This window comes from Prionailurus viverrinus, chromosome C1, assembly GCF_022837055.1.
Source record: "Prionailurus viverrinus isolate Anna chromosome C1, UM_Priviv_1.0, whole genome shotgun sequence".
NCBI lineage: Eukaryota > Metazoa > Chordata > Mammalia > Carnivora > Felidae > Prionailurus > Prionailurus viverrinus.
The window spans coordinates 29,583,567-29,602,973 of NC_062568.1; the positions used below are offsets into that span (position 1 = coordinate 29,583,567).

Genomic DNA, 19,407 nt, shown 5'->3' on the forward strand with positions numbered 1-19,407 from the left:
GGGTTATAGAGGCAGAATAATTAAGTAACCAGAGGTTAAAGTTATGTAGGTAATAATTGGAAGAGCTTGGGTTCAAAAGCAGGGAGTCCAACTCTAGAGCCCTATCAGAGAGACCTGTTGACTAGTGTTAACTAGAAGTAGCTATATTGAGAATAGAGTGCCCCTCACTCCCACTCCATATAGAGATACTGCTACTACTGATCATTTTATTGTCTCCATAGTTTTGTCTTTTCTAGAATGTCAGAAAGTTGGAATCATATGTAGCCTTTTCAAATGGGCTTCCTTAACTTAGTAATATGCATTTAAGGTTCCTCCATGTCTTTTCATGACCACAGTTTATTTATCCATATGTCTACTGAAGAACACTTTGTTGCTTCCAAGTTTTAGCAATTATGAATAAAGCTGTTTAGACATCTATGTGCAGGTTTTCATGTGGATGTAAATTTTCAACTCCTTTGAGTAAATACCAAGAAGAAGGATTTATGGATTGTATGGCAAGAGTATGCTTGGTTTTATAAGAAACTGTAGAGAGACAGGTCCTAAAGGTGCAGTGACGAGAGAATTAGAAAGCAGGGGGCTAAGATTCTCCAGGAGCCGAAGCCATCGGTCCCCTGGCTCAATCCTCTTTTATTTTTGCAAACTGTCTGATGACAGCAAGCACATACAACATAGTATATGGCATTTTGACAAGTCATGCACCTGCAGTGTATTCCATACTGGGTCATGAGTACATCTGGCACCAGAAAAAAACATTCTTATCCCCAGGCCTAGCACCCGTATGATGTCCTTCTGGAGAGAACGAGCAGTCTGGGCAGCCTTCCATCCTGGGAATGAAACTGCTTTCAGTTTCTTGCTGCTCTGTCCCTTTCCTTCAGGACATTCTTATGGTGCCTCCAGCTTCTTGTTCTCCGACAAGAAACTACCAAACTTCTCCCAAAGTGCTGGTATTTTGTATTCCCATCAGCAATGTATGAGAGTTTCTGTTGCTCCGCATCCTTGCCAACATTTGGTGTAATGAGAGTGTAGTGATATCTCATTGTTATTTTAATTTGCATTTCCCTGATGACATATGTTGTGGAACATCTTTTCATATACTTATTTGCCATCTCTATGTCTTCTTCGGTGAGATGTCCATGAAGGTCTTTGGCCCATTTTTTTAAAATTTAGTTTTTTATAATTACATCCAACTCAGCATATAGTGCAATAATGATTTAAGGAGTAGAATCCAGTGATTCATCACCGACATATAACACCCAGTGCTCATCCCAGCAAGGGTCCTCCTTCATGCCTCTTCCGCATTTAGCCCATCACCCCACCCAAAACATCTCCAGCAACCCTCAGTTTAGTTCTCTGTATTTAAGAGTCTCTTATGTTTTGTCTCCCTCCCTGTTTTTATATTTTTTTCTTCCCTTCCCTTATGTACATCAGTTTTGTATTTTAAATTCCACCTATGAGTGAAGTCATTTGATATTTGTCTTTCTCTGACTAATTTCACTTGACATAATACACTCTAGTTCCATCCACGTTATTGCAAATGCCAAGATTTCATTCTTGATCACCAAGTAATATTCCATTCTTTATCCATTCATCAGTTGATGGACATTTGGGCTCTTTCCATACCTTGGCTATTGTCAATAACACTGCTATAAACATTGGGGTTCATGTGCCCTTTCAAAACAGCACACCAGTATCCTCTGGATAAATACCTAGTAGTGCAATTGCTGGGTCATGGTGTAGTTCTATTTTTAAGTTTTTGAGGAACCCCCACACTTTTTTCCAGAGTGGCTGCAGCAGTTTGCATTCTCACCAGCAGTGCAAAAGGGTTCCTCTTTCTCTGCATCCTCGCCAACATCTATTGTTGCCTAAGTTGTTATTTTAGCCATTCTGACAGGTGTGAAGTGGTATCTCATTGTGGTTTTGATTTGTTTTTCCCTAATGATGAGAGATATTGAGCATTTTTCTACATGTCTGTTAGCTATCTGGATGTCTTCTTTGGAAAAGTGTCTATTCATGTCTTCTGCCCATTTCTTCACTGGATTATTTGATTTTTGGGTGTTGAGTTTGTTAAATTCTTTATATTTTGGATACTAACTCTTTATCTGATATATCATTTGCAAATATCTTCTCCCATTCTGTTGGTTGCCTTTTAGTTTTTCTGATTATTTCCTTCACCATGCAGAATATTTTATCTTGATGAGGTCCCAATAGTTCATTTTTGCTTTTGTTTCCCTTGCCTCCAGAGACATGTTGAGTAAGAAATTGCTGCAGTCAAGATCAAAGAGGTTTTTGCCTGCTTTTTCCTCAAGGATTCTGATGGCTTCCTGTCTTGCATTGAGGTCTTTCATGAATTTTGAGTTTATTTTTGTGTATGGTTCATTCTTCTGCATGTCGCTGTCCAGTTCTCCCAGCACCACTTGCTGAAGAGACTGTCTTTATTCCATTGGATATTCTTTCCTGCTTTGTCAAAGATTAGTTGGCTATACATTTGTGAATCCATCTCTGGGCTTTCTTTTCTGTTCCATTGATCTGTGTGTCTGTTTTTGTGCCAGTCCCATATTGTCTTGATGACTACAGCTTTGTAATAGATCTTGAAGTCTGGTATTGTGATGCCTCCAGGTTTGGTTTCCTTTTTCAGGATTGCTTTGCCTATTCGGGGTCTTTTCTGGTTCCATAGAAATTTTAGGATTGTTTGTTCTAGCTCTGTGAATAATGTTGGTGTTATTTTGATAGGGATTGCTTTGAATATGTAGATTGCTTTGAGTAGTATCAAAATTTTAATAATATTTGCTCTTCCAATCCATGGACATGGAACATTTTCCCATTTTTTTGTGTCTTATTCAATTTCTTTCTATAATTTTCAGTGTATAGATTTTTCATAACTTTGGTTAGGTTTATTCCTAGGTATTTTGGTGCAATTGTAAATGTGATTGATTCTTTGATTTCTCTTTCTGCCACTTCGTCATTGGTGAATAGAAATGCAACTGATTTCTGTGCATTGATTTTTATATCCTGCAACTTTGTGGAATCCATGTATCATGGATTCATGTATCTAGCAGTTTTTTGGGTGGAATTTCATGGATTTTCCACATAGAGTATCATGTCATCTGCAAAGACTGAAAGTTTGACTTCCTCCTTGCTGATTTGGATGCCTATTATTTCTTTGTGTTTTCTGATTGCTGAGGCTAAGACTTCCAATACTACATTAAGTAACAGTGGTGAGAGTCGACATCCTTGTTGTGATCCTGACCTTAGAGGGAAAGCTCTCAGTTTTTCCCCATTGAGGATATTACCGGTGGGTCCTTTGTATGTGGCTTTTACGATCTTGGAGTATGGTCTTTCTATCCCTACTTTCTTGAGGGTTTTTATCAAGGAAGGATGCTGTATTTTGTCAAATGCTTTCTCTGAATCTATTGAGAGGATCATGTGATTCTTATTCTTTTATTAATGTGATGTATCACATTTGCAGATATTGAACCAGCTCTGCATCCCAGGTATAAATCCCACTTGATCATGGTGAATAATTCATTTAATGTATTGTTGAATCCAGTTGTCTAGTTGAGAATTTTTGCATCCATATTCATCAGGGAAATTGGTCTGTAGTTCTCCTTTTTATGGGGGTCTCTGTCTGGCTTTGGAACAAGGTAATGCTGCCTTGTAGAATGAGTTTGGAAGTTTTCCTTCTATTTATATTTTATGGAACTACTTCAAAAGATTAGGTGTTAACTCTTCTTTAAATGTCTGGTAGAATTCCCCTGGAAAGCCATCCAGCCCTGTACTCTTGTTTTTGGGGAGATTTTTTTTATTACTAATTCAATTTCTTTACTGGTTATGGGTCTGTTCAAGTTTCCTATTTTTTTCTGTTTCAGTTTTAGTAGTTTATATGTTTCTAGGAAATTGTTCATTTCCTCCAGGTTGCCCAATTTATTGGTATATAACTGCCTATAATATTCTCTTATTATTGTTTTTTATTTCTGCTGTGTTGGTTGTGATCTCTCCTCTTTTGTTCTTGATTTTATTTATTTGGGTCCTTTCCTTTTTCTTTTTGATCAGTCTGGCTAGGGGGTTATCAATTTTGTTAATTCTTTCAAAGAACCAGCTCCTGGTTTCATTGATCTGTTCTATTGTGTTTTTGTTTTTGTTTTTGTTTTTGTTTTTGTTTTTGTTTTTGATATCATTGATTTCTGCTCTAATCTTTATTATTTCCCATCGACTGCTGGTTTGGGGCTTTATTTGCTGTTTTTTACCTCCCACCTCTTTAAGGTGTCAGGTTAGGTTGTGTATCTGAGACCTTTCTTCCTTCTTTAGGAAGGCCTGATTGCTGTATACTTTCCTCTTATGACTGCCTTTGTTGCATACCAGAGGTTTTGGGCTGTGGTGTTATCATTTTTATTGACTTCCATGTATTTTTTAATTTCCTCTTCAATTTCTTGGTTAACCCATTCATTCTTAGTAAGATGTTCTTTAATCTCCAAGTATTCATGGTCTTTCCAAATTTTTCTTGTGGTTTATTTTGAGTTTCATAGCCTTATGGTCTGAAAATATGTGTGGTATGATCTCAGTCTTTTTGTACTTGTTGAGGGCTGATTTGTGTCCCAGTATGTGATCTATTCTGGAGAATGTTCTATGTGCACTCGAGAAGAATGTGTATTCTGCTGCTTTCAGATGAAATGTTCTGAATATAGCTGTTAAGTCCATTCAGTCCAGTGTGTCATTTCAAAGCCACTGTTTCCCTATTGATTTTCTGCTTAGATGATCTGTCCATTGCTGTAAGTGGGTTGTTGAAGTCCTCTACTATCATGGCATTATTATCAATGAGTTTCTTTCTGTTTGTGATTAATCGATTTATATATTTGAGTGTTTCACATTGGGGGCATAAATGTTTACCACTGTTAGGTCTTCTTGGTGGATAGACCCATTATTATGATGTAATGCCCTTCTTCATCTCTTATTACAGTCTTTACTTTAAAATCTAGTTTGTCTGATATGAGTATGGCTACTCCAGCTTTCTTTTGGTGACCATTAGCATGATAGATGGTTCTCCATCCCCTTATTTTCAATCTGAAGGTGACTTTAGGTCCTAAATGGGTCTCTTGTAAACAGCAGATAAATGTTTGTTTTCTTATCGATTCTGTTACCCTATGTGTTTTGATTGGAGGGTTTAGTCCATTGACATTTAGAGTGAGCACTGAAAGATATGAATTTTGTGTCATTGTGTTGCCTGTAGTGTTGGAGTTTCTGGTGGTGTTCTCTGGTCCTTTCTAGTCTTTTTGCTTCTGGTCTATTTTATTTTGTTTCATCTTTTCTCCCCTCAGAGAGTCCCCCTTAAAATTTCTTGCCAGGCTGGTTTAGTGGTCATGAACTCCTTTAGTTTTTGTTTTTCTGGGAAACTCTTTAACTCTCCTTCTATTTTGAATGACAGCCTTGCTGGATAAAGAATTCTTGGCTGCATATTTTTTCTGATTCAGCTCATTGAATATATCCTGCCACTCCTTTCTGGCCTGCCTAGTTTCTGTGGATAGGTCTGCTGCAAACCTGATCTCTCCTCCCTTATAGGTTAAGGACTCTTTTCCCTTGCTGCTTTCATAATTCTTTCCTTGTCTGTGTATTTGATGACTTTGACTATGATATGCCTTGTTGAGTGTCAGTTTTTGTTGAATATAATGGGAGTTCTCTGTGCTTCTTGGATTTTGATGTCTGTTTTTCCCCAGATTAGGAAAGTTTTCTGCTATTACTTGCTCATAAAATCTTCTACCCCTTTTCCTCTCTCTTTATCTTCCAGGACTCCCATAATTAGGATGTTATTCCTTTCTAATAAGTCACTGAGTTCTTCTCTAATTCTTGTATCATGCTCTTTCGCCTTAGTTTCCCTCTTTTTTCTGCTTCATTATTCTCCATAATTTTGTCTTCTATATCACTGATTTACTGCTCTGCTTCGTCCATCCTTGCCCCTGTTGCATCCATTCAAGATTGCATCTTGGTTATAGCGTTTTTAATTTCATCCTGACCCGATTTTACTTCTTTTATCTCCATAGAAAGGTACTCTATGCTTTTTTCAACCGCATCTAGCATTCTTATTATCGTGATTCTAAATTTTAGTTCTGACATCTTGCTTATATCTGCGTTGATTAAGCCCCTGGCTGTCAATTCTTCCTGTTCTTTCTTTTGGGGTGAATTCCTTCATTTTGTCATTTTGGAGGAAGAAAAATAACTAATAAAACAATAAAATAAAATAAAATAAAATAAAATAAAATAAAATAAAATTAAATTAAATTAAATTAAATTAAATTAAATTAAATTAAATTAAATTAAATTAAAAAATAAAATAAAATAAGGGGCACCTGGGTGGCTCAGTCGGTTAATCATCTGACTTAGGCTCAAGTCATGATCTCACAGTTTGTGGGCTCAAGTCTCGCATCATTATCTGTGCACAGAAAAAGGAGTGGCAGAATATATTCAACAAGCTGAATTGGAAAAATATGCAGCCAAGAATTCTTTATCCAGCAAGGCTGTCATTCAAAACAGAAGGAGAGATAAAGAGTTTCCCAGATAAACAAAACCTAAAGGAGTTTGTGACCACCAAAGCAGCCCTGCTTCAGATTCTGTGTCTTCCTCTCTCTCTGCCCCTCCTGTTTGCACTCTGTCTCTCTCTCTCTCTCTCTCTCTCTCAAAAATAAACAAACATTAAAAAAATTAAAGCCTAAAACAACATAAAAAATCAAATAAAGAAAACTAGATCCTAGTTGTGTTTTGGTCTGGTTGTTGAAAGAAGCTTAATAGGATAGAGAAACAAGGGAAAGAAAAAAAGGGAAAAAAGTGAGAAAAAGTTTAAAAATTTAAAAAAGACTTTAAAAAATGTATACAATAGAATAAAATGAAATGAAGAAAGTGAAAAAGAATTTTAAAATTAAAAACAAAATAAAAAAATATAGTAAAAAGAATTTTTAAAAAATTTTTAAAGGAAAATAAAAATAAGTTTTTCTCTTTCTGTATCCAAGAAAAGGAAAAGAAAGGAGAAAAAGAGAAAAACAAAACAATGTAAACAAAAGCAAACAAAACAAAACAAAAAAAGCAAAATGACAAATAGATGAACCAGCAAACAAACTGAAAACAGACTGAAAACTGAGTTACATCCTGTTTTCTGTTTAACTGAAACTATGAAGCACTCTATACTCTATACAGGAGAGACTTGTGGTCGTCCTCTACAGCATGCACTTGGAAGGTGCATTTGGGTGGGGCTTTGTGTAACAGCTCTGTTCTCCACTGGGTGGCATTGCTTAGCTTACTGGAGTGGATCAGTGTGGTGAGCATGCATGTTTATGCACCTGAGTGGGATAGCTGAAAATGGCATCACCCAGCTTCCTATTTCTGTCACAGGAACTCTGTGCTCTCACCGGCCTGCAATCATACACCTCTCCTTTGTCTCAGGCTTCCATCTACTCCCTACTTCTACACTGTCCATGTCCACGTGTCAGGTAGCACCTCCATCCTGAATTTTATCTCAGATGGGGCTGTGTTTCCAAACCCCTCACTTCTGAGAACCCGGTGGCTTGGATCCAGTCCAACCCTCTGGGGCAGGGTCTTGTTGAGCAATGGCCAGGTGCTGGCTTGCCCCAGAGAACGTTCATGCAATTGTGTAGTGGCAGAGGTTCAGAGATTATGGCAATTCACAACACACAGACGGCACCAGGTTTCACCACACTCTGGCATCTTTGTTCCAATACCAACAAACATGGCTGTTGTCTGGGGTCCTGAGACATGGGCTGTTCCCCATGTCTGCTGGGACCTTTGTTTGTGGGGAAGCTGTATGGCCTCTACCAAATGCCCTCCAATCAGGGAAACAACTTCTCCCCATGTGGTCTACAGACCCCTCGGTCCTCACTGCCTGCTCCTAGGGATTCTCCCTTCCTCCCCACCAGAGCACTGCCAGGTAGTGAGCTCTGGAATTTCTAACTCTGCACTCCCATGTTTATAGAATCTTAATGGTATTGAAACCCTCTCCTTTCTCCCTGTCAATGTTTTTGGGGAGCATATTTCTTGTTCAGTCCCTTGTAAGGGCTTCCCCTTTTTCTCTTTCCCTCCAGCTACTTTCAGGGGGAGTGCTTTCCCTGTATTCTCCCATTGTGCTGCATTCTTCCCCCTTTCTCTGTCCTCTCTCTGCAAAAACAGCTCCCTACCCTCCACAGCTTCTCTCTCCCCCAGTTCACTTCTTCACACCGTGTACCTGCTGAGTTCTGCAGCTCAGGTTATGCAGATTATTGTGTTAGTCCTCAGATCAATTTCCTAGGTGTGCACAATGGTTTGGTACCAATCTAGCTGCATTTCAGGTAGGAGGGAAGCTGAGAACTTCCATGCTGCTCTGCCATCTTGGCCCCACCCCTCTCAGGACCACACCCATTTTTAAATGAGGTTGTTCTTATTGAGTTTTAAGATTTCTTTTTATATTTTGAATTTTTTAAAAATTTTTAACATTTATTCATTTTTGAGAGAGAGAGAGAAAGAGAGACAGAGAATGAGCAGGGGAGGGGCAGAGAGAGACACACACACAGAATCTGAAGCAGACTCCTGTGCTGATAGCTCAGAGCCTGACATGGGGCTCAAACTGGGAATGGCAAGATCATGACCTGAGCCTAAATCAGACACTTAACTGAATGAGCCACCCAGGTGCCCCTCTTTTTCTATTTTGTATATAACAGTCCTTTATCAGATATATCTTTGCAAATATTTTCTCACAGTCTGTGACTTCTCTCTTGATATTGTCTGTCACAGAGCAGAAACTTTTCATTTAAATGAAGTTCATCTTATCATTTATTTATTTCATAAATTGTGCCTGTGGTCTCATATCTAAAAATGATTGCCAAACCCAGGTGTGCTTAGGTTTTATCTGATGTTATCTTCTAGGAGTTTTATAGTTTTGCATTTTACATTTAAGTCCCTGGTCCATCTTGAGTTAATTTTGTGAACGGTGTAAAATCTGTGTTTAGATTAAATTTTTTTGCATATGTATGTCCAATTGTTCCAGCACCATCTGTTGAAGAGACTGTCTTTGCTCTATTGCGTTATGCTTGGTCCTTTGTCAAAAATCAGTTGACTATATTTATGAGGGTCTATTTCTGTGCCCTCTATTCTGTTATGCTGATCTATTTGTCTATTGCCAATACCATATTATATTGATTACTGTGGCTTTATAGTAAGTCTTGGAGTCATAACATCAGCCCCCCAACTCTGTTCTTCTTCAGGATTATGTTGGCTATTCTGGGTCTTTTGCCTCTCCATATGAACTTTAGAATCAGCTTGTCAATATCCATAAAGTAATTTGCTGGGATTTTGCTTGAAATTGCACTGAGTCTATGGATCAAGTTAGGATTGGTTTAGTTTTGGAGAGGATTTATAAATATTGGGGAACAGGAGGCAGAAGAATTATTGTGGAGATATAGAGATAATAAATAAGTTAGTAATAATCAGCTACAGACAAATGGAGGGATTTTAACATAGGCTGTATATTAGATGATATTATATATTTCCATTAAATTTCTTGGGTGTGATGGTGGTATTACAATAATGTAGGAAAATGTTCTTGTTCATAGGAGATAAATACTGAAGAATTTAGGGATAAAGTATCATTGTGCCTGCAAGTTACTTTCTTTTTTTTTTTTTAATTTTTTTTTTTAATGTTTATTCATTTCTGAGACAGAGAGAGACAGAGCATGAATGGGGGAGGGGCACAGAGAGAGGCAGACACAGAATCGGAAGCAGGCTCCAGGCTCTAAGCCATCAGCCCAGAGCCCGACCCGGGGCTTGAACTCACGAACTGTGAGATCGTGAGATCGTGACCTGAGCCGAAGTCGGACGCTCAACCGACTGAGCCACCCAGGCGCCCCTGCAAGTTACTTTCAAATGGGTTAGCAAAGCGTGTGTGTGTGCACACACGCCCATGTGTCTGAAGGTTTAAAAAGACAGAAATAACAAATGTGGCTAATGTTACCACTGGGGACTCTAGATGAAGTGTGTGTGTGTGTGTGTGTGTGTGTGTGTGTGTGTGCGCGCGCGCGCACGTGTGTATTCTTTAAACTTTTCTGTTTTTCAGATTTGAAATATTTGAAAATTAAAAGTTGGGAAAATATCTATATGAGATTCTGATATTCTACCAATTGTATTTGGAATGCAATACAAGATATTTCATACACATCATTTTGTTTTAAAATGTTGTATTGAGTTTGGGGGAGAATATAAATATAAACATTTCCTACACAAACATTAGTCACAAAACACCATATCAAGGGAAAAATATATTCTTCTGAAGTTTGGATATTAAAAAGCAAGATACATTCTACTGGGAAGACAGGAACCAGTGAGGTGCTTTGCAGGGTGTCACTGTATATATTTATTTCTTTTCTTATTTATTATCATCCTTTGTGAATAACCTTTAAGATCCATGAGCCAGGGACCAAGACTCTTGTTTCTCACTATACATCCAGCACTTAGTACAGTGCTTGGCTTATAGTAGGTCCCTGTATTAGCTGGGTAACACTCACTGCGTTAACAAAGTAGCCCAAAAATAGTAGTAGTTTAATATAATAGAAATTTCTTTTGTCATCACCTACCTAAACAATGCAGGTATTCTTGGCAGGCAGCTAACAGTGATTTCAGGGAATGAAACGCTTCATGTTTTGGCTTCATCAGTCCCAAGGGATTTGTTATCCTCAGCATTCAGTCAGCAGAAGGGGAAAGAGTGTGAAGAAGGCATACCTGCTTCTTAAAATCCTGTCATAGAAATGACACATCTCATTTTCACATACATTCCACTAGTGAAAACTAAACCTATGGCCATACTGAGAAGCAATATGTGTATGTGTATGGGTAGAGGGTAGGGGTGTCTGGAAAACCCTCGTCCCTGAGCTGGCAGCCACTTCCCAAGGACAAGTCTATAATATGGAAAGAGAGTGAATTTTGGTAGACTGTTAGCCATCTCTATCATAGTGTTCAAATGTTTGTTGAATGGATGAATAATGTTTCTGAGACTGCCTTATTCTTTGAAAATATAATATCTTGTAAATCTTAAGATGGGGAGAAGTTCAGAGGCAGTTCATAACAACCACTGGTGGTTCTGTTCACTTTATAAATTCTTCTTTGGCAAGATGTAGTAACAAGGCCTACAGTACCCCCTTGTCTGAAACAACTTAAAAACTAGATCAACAAAATATATGAAACAACAGTTTTCAGACATTGAACATCAACAGTGCAGGACAGTGATCCTTGAGAGAGGTGAGCCCTATGATTCTCCTAGATTCTTGCCTGGAAAGATTTTCCAGGTTGTGGCACAGGGACAGAGAACTCAGGCAACACCTAGTCATCTCCTTAAATTGAGGAGACACAGTCCTAGGAGGCTAAGTGGCTAGAGTTTGCAGAGCATAGTATCAGAGGTGAGAGTAATGAACAGAGAGACAGCTCTAAGGATCTTCACGGGGTCCCCCTTAAATATCCAGCTAACTATTAATCAGTGTGCATGAGGGAAGAAACCATCCAAGTGTGGGGGAAAACTACCCAAAAGAAGCAGAGGAAACAATTCTCAAAGTTCATCCAGGGCCAAGAATGATTCAAGTTTGCACCAGACAGTGGAAAATCTTATAATTCATGGATCACTGAGTAGTGGAGGAAAATCAGCCCTACACTCAAAGCTACTCTAGATTCATATAACTTAAGAGCAAGACTGAAAAAGATTCAACTGTTTATAAATAATTTGCATCTCAGGACAAAGCTCAAATTTACTTATAAGAATACAAAAATATCTAGCACCCAACAAGGTAAAGTTCACAATGCCTGACATTTAATTTAAAAATTACAAAAATGCAAAGAACCAGGAAAATACAACCCATAATGAGGACAGCCATCAATTAATAGAATCAATGAATCCCAACTACAAGAAATATGATAAAACTACACAAAATAACATGATAAATTTCTTACAACCAGTGAGATGCCTGTGGATATGACTAACCTGTCAATTTGTCCCATAACTTTCCCTTAGGACAGGACCTGACTGAGCTAACGACATAATATTTCTAGAACATTGCCAGAATATGAAGTTTAGTGTCTCCTCCATTCTAGACCTTTAAATGAATCAGATCGGCCCTAAAATGTGAGATCCAGCCTCAGATAATACCAGCTGTCACCAGCTTTCATCTAGACAGCTTCCATTTTACTGCTCAGAATTCTTCCATTTATTTTCTTTGCCTGCCTGGATTGGTGGTCCCCTTGAATTTTAATCTATGCTCACATCCTTTTAACTTGCACAATTCATTTGGACAGGATTTTTTGGCTTTGGCTTTCAACACTCTTCCAGACCTGATTTGGTAAATGTCCTCTGCCCCTCAGGACCAGATAGGCTAACCACCATTCCTATCAGGAAAATGAAAATTTTCCAGGAAATTTGAAAAAACATATCTTAAAATTTCTCATCACAAGAAAAAAAATTGTGTAAGGTGATGGATGTTAACAAAATTTTTCTGGTAATCATTTTGCAATATATACATATATTAAATCATTATATTATACACTTAAAATAAATATGATGTTATATATCAATTATATCTCAATTGAATAAAATTTCTGGGGCACCTGGGTGGCTCAGTTGGTTATGCGCCCAACTCTCAGTTTTGGCTCAGGTCATGATCTCATGGTTCATAAGTTCAAGCCCCACATCGGGCTTTGTGCTGACAGCATGGAGCCTGCTTTGGATTCTCTGTCTCCCTTTCTCTCTGCCCCTTCCTTGTTCACACATGCTCTCTCTCTCTCTCAAAAATAAATAAACATTAAAAAATTCTTTTTAATTTTTCCAAATATAATTTAAACTTTCTGACCATGTGGCCAAACTCTAGGTAATGTTGGCATCTATCTGGGTATTATGAAAGTTTTATCAAGTTGAAAGCTGAGAATTTCAATCATATTTGTTATTAAATCTGGAGCCTTAATTGAAATGTGCCTTCACATCAACTATGCTTTATGAGAAATAGCTCATATTCTTACTGCCTCAATCAAAATTAAGCAATAATTACTAGTGCTATTGACACAAATGCTAACTCTATAATAAGATGCTTTATATAAATAAAGTTCAATAAAGTATTTTTGGACATCTTCTGTATTACTGCAAAAACTAATTTTTTTTGGATTGTTTGCTTTAATAGCTGTCATTAAAAAATTAACCTAGATACATGGATTTCTGATCATATTGCTCTTTGTTAAAAACATTTGGTCATGCTTCTGCTATATAAACAATGCTTAAGTATCTATATAGAGTCACATGTGGCTTATATGTACAACCCTAAAATAAACCAGAATGGGCAGTGCAGCTTTAGTAGTCCCAAAGAAGGCTAAGATAAAAGAAGTTCTGGAACACAACTTTATTTTTATTTTGGTAGACATTTGGTTCCAGTAAGACAAAGAGTGAAAAGGAATGTGGGAAATCAGAGAATATAGACTATAGCCTAGGGCTGCAACAAGTTGCTAAATGGTGAGCTTTGGAACTCTTATGGCACTGCAGCTAAACCTATGTGATTTGTGGCTTAGAGAATAGATAAAACTATGTATAAGAAGTTTAAATGGGTGCCTGGATGGCTCATTTGGTTAAATGTCCCGACTAATTTTTTTTTAATTTTTTTAATGTTTATTTTTGGGAGAGAGACAGAGCGCAAGTGGGGGAGGGGCAGAGAGAGAGGGTGACACAGAATCTGAAGTGGGCTGCAAGCTCTGAGCTGTCAGTACAAAGCCCCATGTGGGGTTCGAACCCATGAACCACAAGATTATGACTTGAGCTGAAGTCAGATGCTCAACTTACTGAGCCACCCGGGTGCCCCTAAGTGTCCTGACTCTTGATTTCAACTCAGGTCATGATCTCATGATCATTAAGACCAAGCCCCGTGTGGGGCTCTGTGCTGGGTGTGGAGCCTGCTTAAGATTCTCTCTCTCTTCCTCTCACTCTGCCCCTCCCCAGCTCACTCTCTCTCTCTTTCTCGCTCTCTCTCTTTCCATCAAAAAAAAAAAAAAGAAGTTTCAATGAGAATTTATACTCTTCATTTAAAAAGCAAAATTGATGAATAGACATTTTTTAAAGAAAACATACAGATACATGAAAAGATGCCCAACATTGCTAAATCATCAGGGAAATGCAAATAAAAACCACAATGATATGTCACCTCATATCTGTCAGACTAACTATTATCAAAAAGACTAAAGGTAATAAGTGTTGGTGAGGTGTGGAGAAAAGGGAACCCATTTACACTGCTGGTGGGAATATAAATTGGTGCAGCCACTATGGAAAACAGTATGGAGATTTCCTCAAAAAACTACAAGTAGAACTACCATATAATCCAGCAATTCTCCTTGTATTTATCTGAAGAAAATGAAAACACAACTTGAAAAGATGTCTGCACCCCCATGTTCATTGCAGCGTTATTTACAATAGCCAACATGTGGAAACAACCTAAGTGTCCATTAGCAGGTAAATGGTTAAAGACGATGTGGGGTGTGTGTGTGTGTGTGTATGTGTGTGTGTGTGCATGTGTGTACTTAAGTAATTAAATAATTCACTAAATATTTAAGTGAATGAATAGAATACAAAGAAAAGAAACTGAAATGTCTGCCTCTTTTGTTGTTGCAACTCCATGGACCTCCTTGACTTGGATCTTGGAGAAAGGTTGGGCAAGAATGCCCCATTATTTGCACTCAGGAGTTCTTTTCCTTGTAATTTTGACAAAACAAAACAAATGACCAATGTGTTGAAGGAGAAATGTTTATTGCTTGCAATAGCCATAGAATAATTGGTTGCATTCAGCAGAAATTGGTCACAACCTCTGATGGTATTTGTATCACCAACTCAACAAATAAGAAAAGGTTATACAGCATGTGTCAAAAAGCTTAGGCCTAACTCAGTTCTAATATCCTTGCCATGGGTTTGGGGAAGGGCCATCCAATCCCAGAACACATGCCCAGGTCACCATCACAACTTTTTTGTAAATAAGGTCAGTTTTCTGATAGGCAGTTGGAATCCTGGAAGCCTCTTAGACATTGGAAAATATAGGAGTCTCCCCAATTCTTCATTCCCTAAACATTTATAGATTCATAAATGAAGTGTTTATCTGTGACAAATCATTTCTGTCACCTCACTTATATTTTTAGACATCTAATGAATTTATTCATTCAACAGACACTTCCTAAACACCTATCACATAGGTATAGTCCCTGTCTTCAAGGAGGCCATAGTTTAATAAGGGAGTCAGACAAGGAAATGAATAATTATGATGCATTATAAGTGCTATAATAAAAGTATGTACAGGGTTTAGGCTATAAAAGATTTCATTCATTTTCTTATAAATGTAGAAATTGATAGATTAGACTTATAATTGCTGATTAACCCAAATCAAATATAAGGAAGCATTTACAGATAATGTATTAAGGAATTAATACCTTGAGTTTAATCCCTGTATTGTAAATATATGAATTGTGACATGTTTCCTTGTTAGAACTTATCTAGCATCTACAGATACAGTTTCAGTTTTAATTATATGTTTCACTAGAAAGTCTGATCTGCATATAAGATATAATTCTAAGACTGTATATCTGTGTTAAACCCTCATGCTTTAGTATTATGTTACTATGACATGGGATTCCCAGGTCCAGATGCTACCACCACCTGTGAGCCTGATTCTTTCTCAGTAAAATGATCCCACCTGCACTGACACAGGTGCAGTTTATTTTTAGGACAGTTATTGCTATGGTTATTATGAACCACAAAGTTGGCCTTCAGTACTATGTTCCTGAACAGTCAGTATTTCCCATGGAAATTTTGTAGCAAGAGAATAAATGAAATAAAATATATCATACATACAGCACAAGAATAGCTATAATCACACAACATTCACTTAATTGTTGTATTCATTTAAATGTATAATGCAGGGGCACCTGGCTAGCTCAGTTGGAGATGTGTACACTTATCTCTGAGTTGTGAGTTCAAGCCCCACGGTGGGTATAGAGATTACTTAAATAAATAAAACAAATATAAAAGTTTTAAAAACATGTATAGTGCAAATTTTTTTCCAATCTCTTTGCTCTTTTACAATAAGGTAAAAATGTCTGACTAATTTAATTTTTCCCCTAAATTTTAATTTAAATTCTATTAGTTAACATTTTAAATAACTAAATTTAGAAGGATGTTTGGCTTATTACCAACTCAGCAGAAAAATGTAGGTTTAATGCTCTTATTATTTCCAAATTCAGTTTGGGAACTGAGTAATTAAAATTAGCATAGGTGGAACATACGGTACTAAATGCTTTATTTATAATGAGATTTAATTAATTTACAAATACTCTAATTGGTAAAAATCCAAAAGCAAAATTGTGGAGGCTCATAAAGCCTGGCTAGTTAAGATTTAAGAAAGGAATGTTTGCATTGGAAGTAGTGGACAAGGGTGGGGGTGGTGGGGTGCGGTATGGCTCCCAATCAAATAGGAGGATGTGGGAGATTGTCCCCGTCCATAGGAACTTTTAGAGGAGCTTCCTTAGAGAAAGCAATTGTAGGATCAGTAGATTGTTCAGTATGTAAAGGGACTAAGGCTGCTCTAATTACTCCCCACATCGTAAAGGGAAGAGTACCTTGTTCATGACATCTTTTAAAATTTTTACCAACTCTCTCCCTTACTTCAAGGTCTAGAGTTCCTCTATCAGGAAACCAAGGATTGTTTTCAGTAACACTTTTTAAAAGGCTCTGAAGTTGAACCTCAGTAACCGTTGCTCTGCTAGCTTTTAACAGCTGTCAGAGAACTTTGATGTGATGTTTTTGTTCAGCAGAGTTCTGTTCCATCTTAAGAAACCCAAGCCCGAACAATGCCCTGGAAATCAGATAACCTAAGCACGCTTGGATGACTTACTGAGCAGTAGTTTCAGTTTGCCTTCTTCAAGGGTTCCGCCGTCAAATCGTCGCTGCCACGAACCAGGTCGGGGTCACCAAATGCTGGGTTTGACCAGTAAACCCTGGGACGACGAATGACATTACTCCAGACTCCTGAATCAGAGAAAGGAGAAAATGAGGAAACCAAGCGTTCTAGTGGCCATGGTCCCAAGCAAAGCTCAGTCTCCGGTTTTTATTGACAATCTTATCAGTACTTCTTGAAGGGTGCAGGGGAAAGGAACGTGTAGTTTCAAAGCAGGAGCAAAGCGTAATCACAAATTATCGGGCGATAAGTACAATCAGGGTAGTGACTTACAGGCTGGTGAGCCGAGCCGAACGTGAGGGGGCAGTGTATAGTCAGAGGAAGGGAATTGTTTTACTAGTTTAGATTAAGCATTTACAGAGTGGGAAAGAAAACATGCTGATCCACAAGCAAGGTCTGGCTGTTTTCAGCCTTGACATTTCAAAGGAGACCCGGTTTTCCTGGTCTGCTTTGCTGCTTCTCAACCAGCTGTTTCCCAGGCTGCAAACATTCCTTTCTTAATTCTTAGCCAGCCAGGCACTACAAGCCTCCAGACAAAATATTTCTTTTTAACTATAACTTGCTTTGAAGAGCATTGTTTGGAACATTATTAAAACTAATTCTTAGAGTGCCTGGCTGGCTCAGTCGGTAGAGCATGAACTCTTGATCTTAGGGTTGTTGGAACCCTATGTTGGGGATAGAGTTTGCTTTAAAAAAAAATACTCTTTTAGCTGTAAAACACAGAATGAAAATGTATGACTTTTCCAAATGGCACAAAACCTGATTTACTTTTTAAGTGTACATAGCGTTCTTATTTTGTAATAGATTCCCAGAAACATAAGACTTTAGCAATGACCAAAATTCTTTTCAGTTTTGTAATTTGAGGCCACATTTCAAAAGTTACTTCATTTTTTTTTTTTGCATGTGAAATTAAACAGAAAAATACACAGACTTAAGACAAGCATTTTTGTCTTTTTAAAAAATAGCTATAAAGCTATGTTTTAAATTATGTGTATGAAAGGTAATTCAATCTAAGACAATATATGGCATTTACCAATTTAATCTTTATCTCAGTTAGCATTTTGAATATAGTTTATTATATGTATAATATTTATAATATTTAATAATATAATACAACATAACAATAAAATATTAATATGTACTTTTATATATAACATAATATATAAAATTAAGGTAAAACTTCTTTTTGAAGTAGATCCTTTCTGATAGAGTCATTGGCAAGTAAATGCAATTTCCATTAGGTGTTCTAGTCTTTTAGTTTCTGAAGCTGATTTTCCAACCTAAAACAACAAAAAATTGTTTTTATGTTTATTTATAAATTTTGAGAGAGAGAGAGCAGAGAGGAGAGGGGTAGAGAGACAGGAAGAGAGAGAATCCAACCCCCATGTGGGGCTGGAACCCATTAACCGGGAGATCATGACCTGAGCCAAAACCAAGAGTCAGACACTTAACTACCTGAGCCACCCAAGCATCCCACAAAAATCTTTTTTTTTTTAATTATTTTTTTTTCACAAAAATCTTTTTGAAGCCAAAAAACCCAAAACACAAACAAATTTCCAAGCCTTCTCTCCACTACCTCACAAATTGTTGTTGGAGGTAAACCAGAACTCACTGAGGATTCCACTCTTATTAGCATAGCATTTGAATTTGAATACCTGGCAACTTTGGGGATTTTGAGGACCCACAAGGATTATATCAAATTTTGAAACTCCTGTTGCCAACTGAATGACAGGTACCATGAATAACATTTAATTTTTGTTGTATACTACCTGGGTTTTAGGTTATAAACTATAAATTGAAAAAAATGCTTTAAAAATTCTGATGAGTTTTTTGAATGCTATTAAAACAATTTTCCTTATTGTTTATTTTCTGAGAGATAAAGAGACAGAGCATGATTGGGGGAGGAGCAGAGGAGACACAGAATCCAAAGCAGGCTCCACACTCTGAGCTGTCAGCACAGAGGCTCAACCCCATGAACCATAAAATCATGACCTCAGCCAGAGTCAGATGCTCAACCTACTGAACCACCCAGGAGCCCCTGAATGCTATTTTTTAATAACAACACTCTTATGAGGAGAAATCACATTAAATTCCAATCTTTGTCTTAGCATTTTATATGTAATATGTAAATATTATCATCTATGTGCATTCAACATACACAAACAGGGGTGCCTGTGTGGTTCAGTTGGGTGTCAGACTCAGGTAGTGATCTCATGGTTCATGAGTTGGATCCCCATGTCAGGCTCCCTGCCATCAGAGCAGAACCTGCTTCAGATTCTCTTTCGTCCCCTTCTATGCCCCTCTCCTACTCACTATCAAGCACGCTCTCTCTCTGTCAAAAATAACATAAATATTAAAAAAATACACAAACATAGAAGTTAAAGGTAAGACAAAGATTAAACATATTTTAAAATATTTGCTTATC

At 37.5% G+C, this 19,407-nt stretch overlaps 1 protein-coding gene across 1 annotated transcript in view; it reads right to left on the minus strand.

The window, feature by feature from the left end:
* CFLAR (CASP8 and FADD like apoptosis regulator) overlaps positions 1–17,152 on the minus strand; it is a 73,421-nt gene extending 56,269 nt beyond the window's left edge. The window contains exon 1 of the mRNA XM_047869852.1: positions 16,920–17,152. The gene's annotated coding sequence lies outside the window, so the exon portion shown is untranslated. The remainder of the gene's footprint in view (positions 1–16,919) is intronic.
* Positions 17,153–19,407: the final 2,255 nt, after the last annotated feature.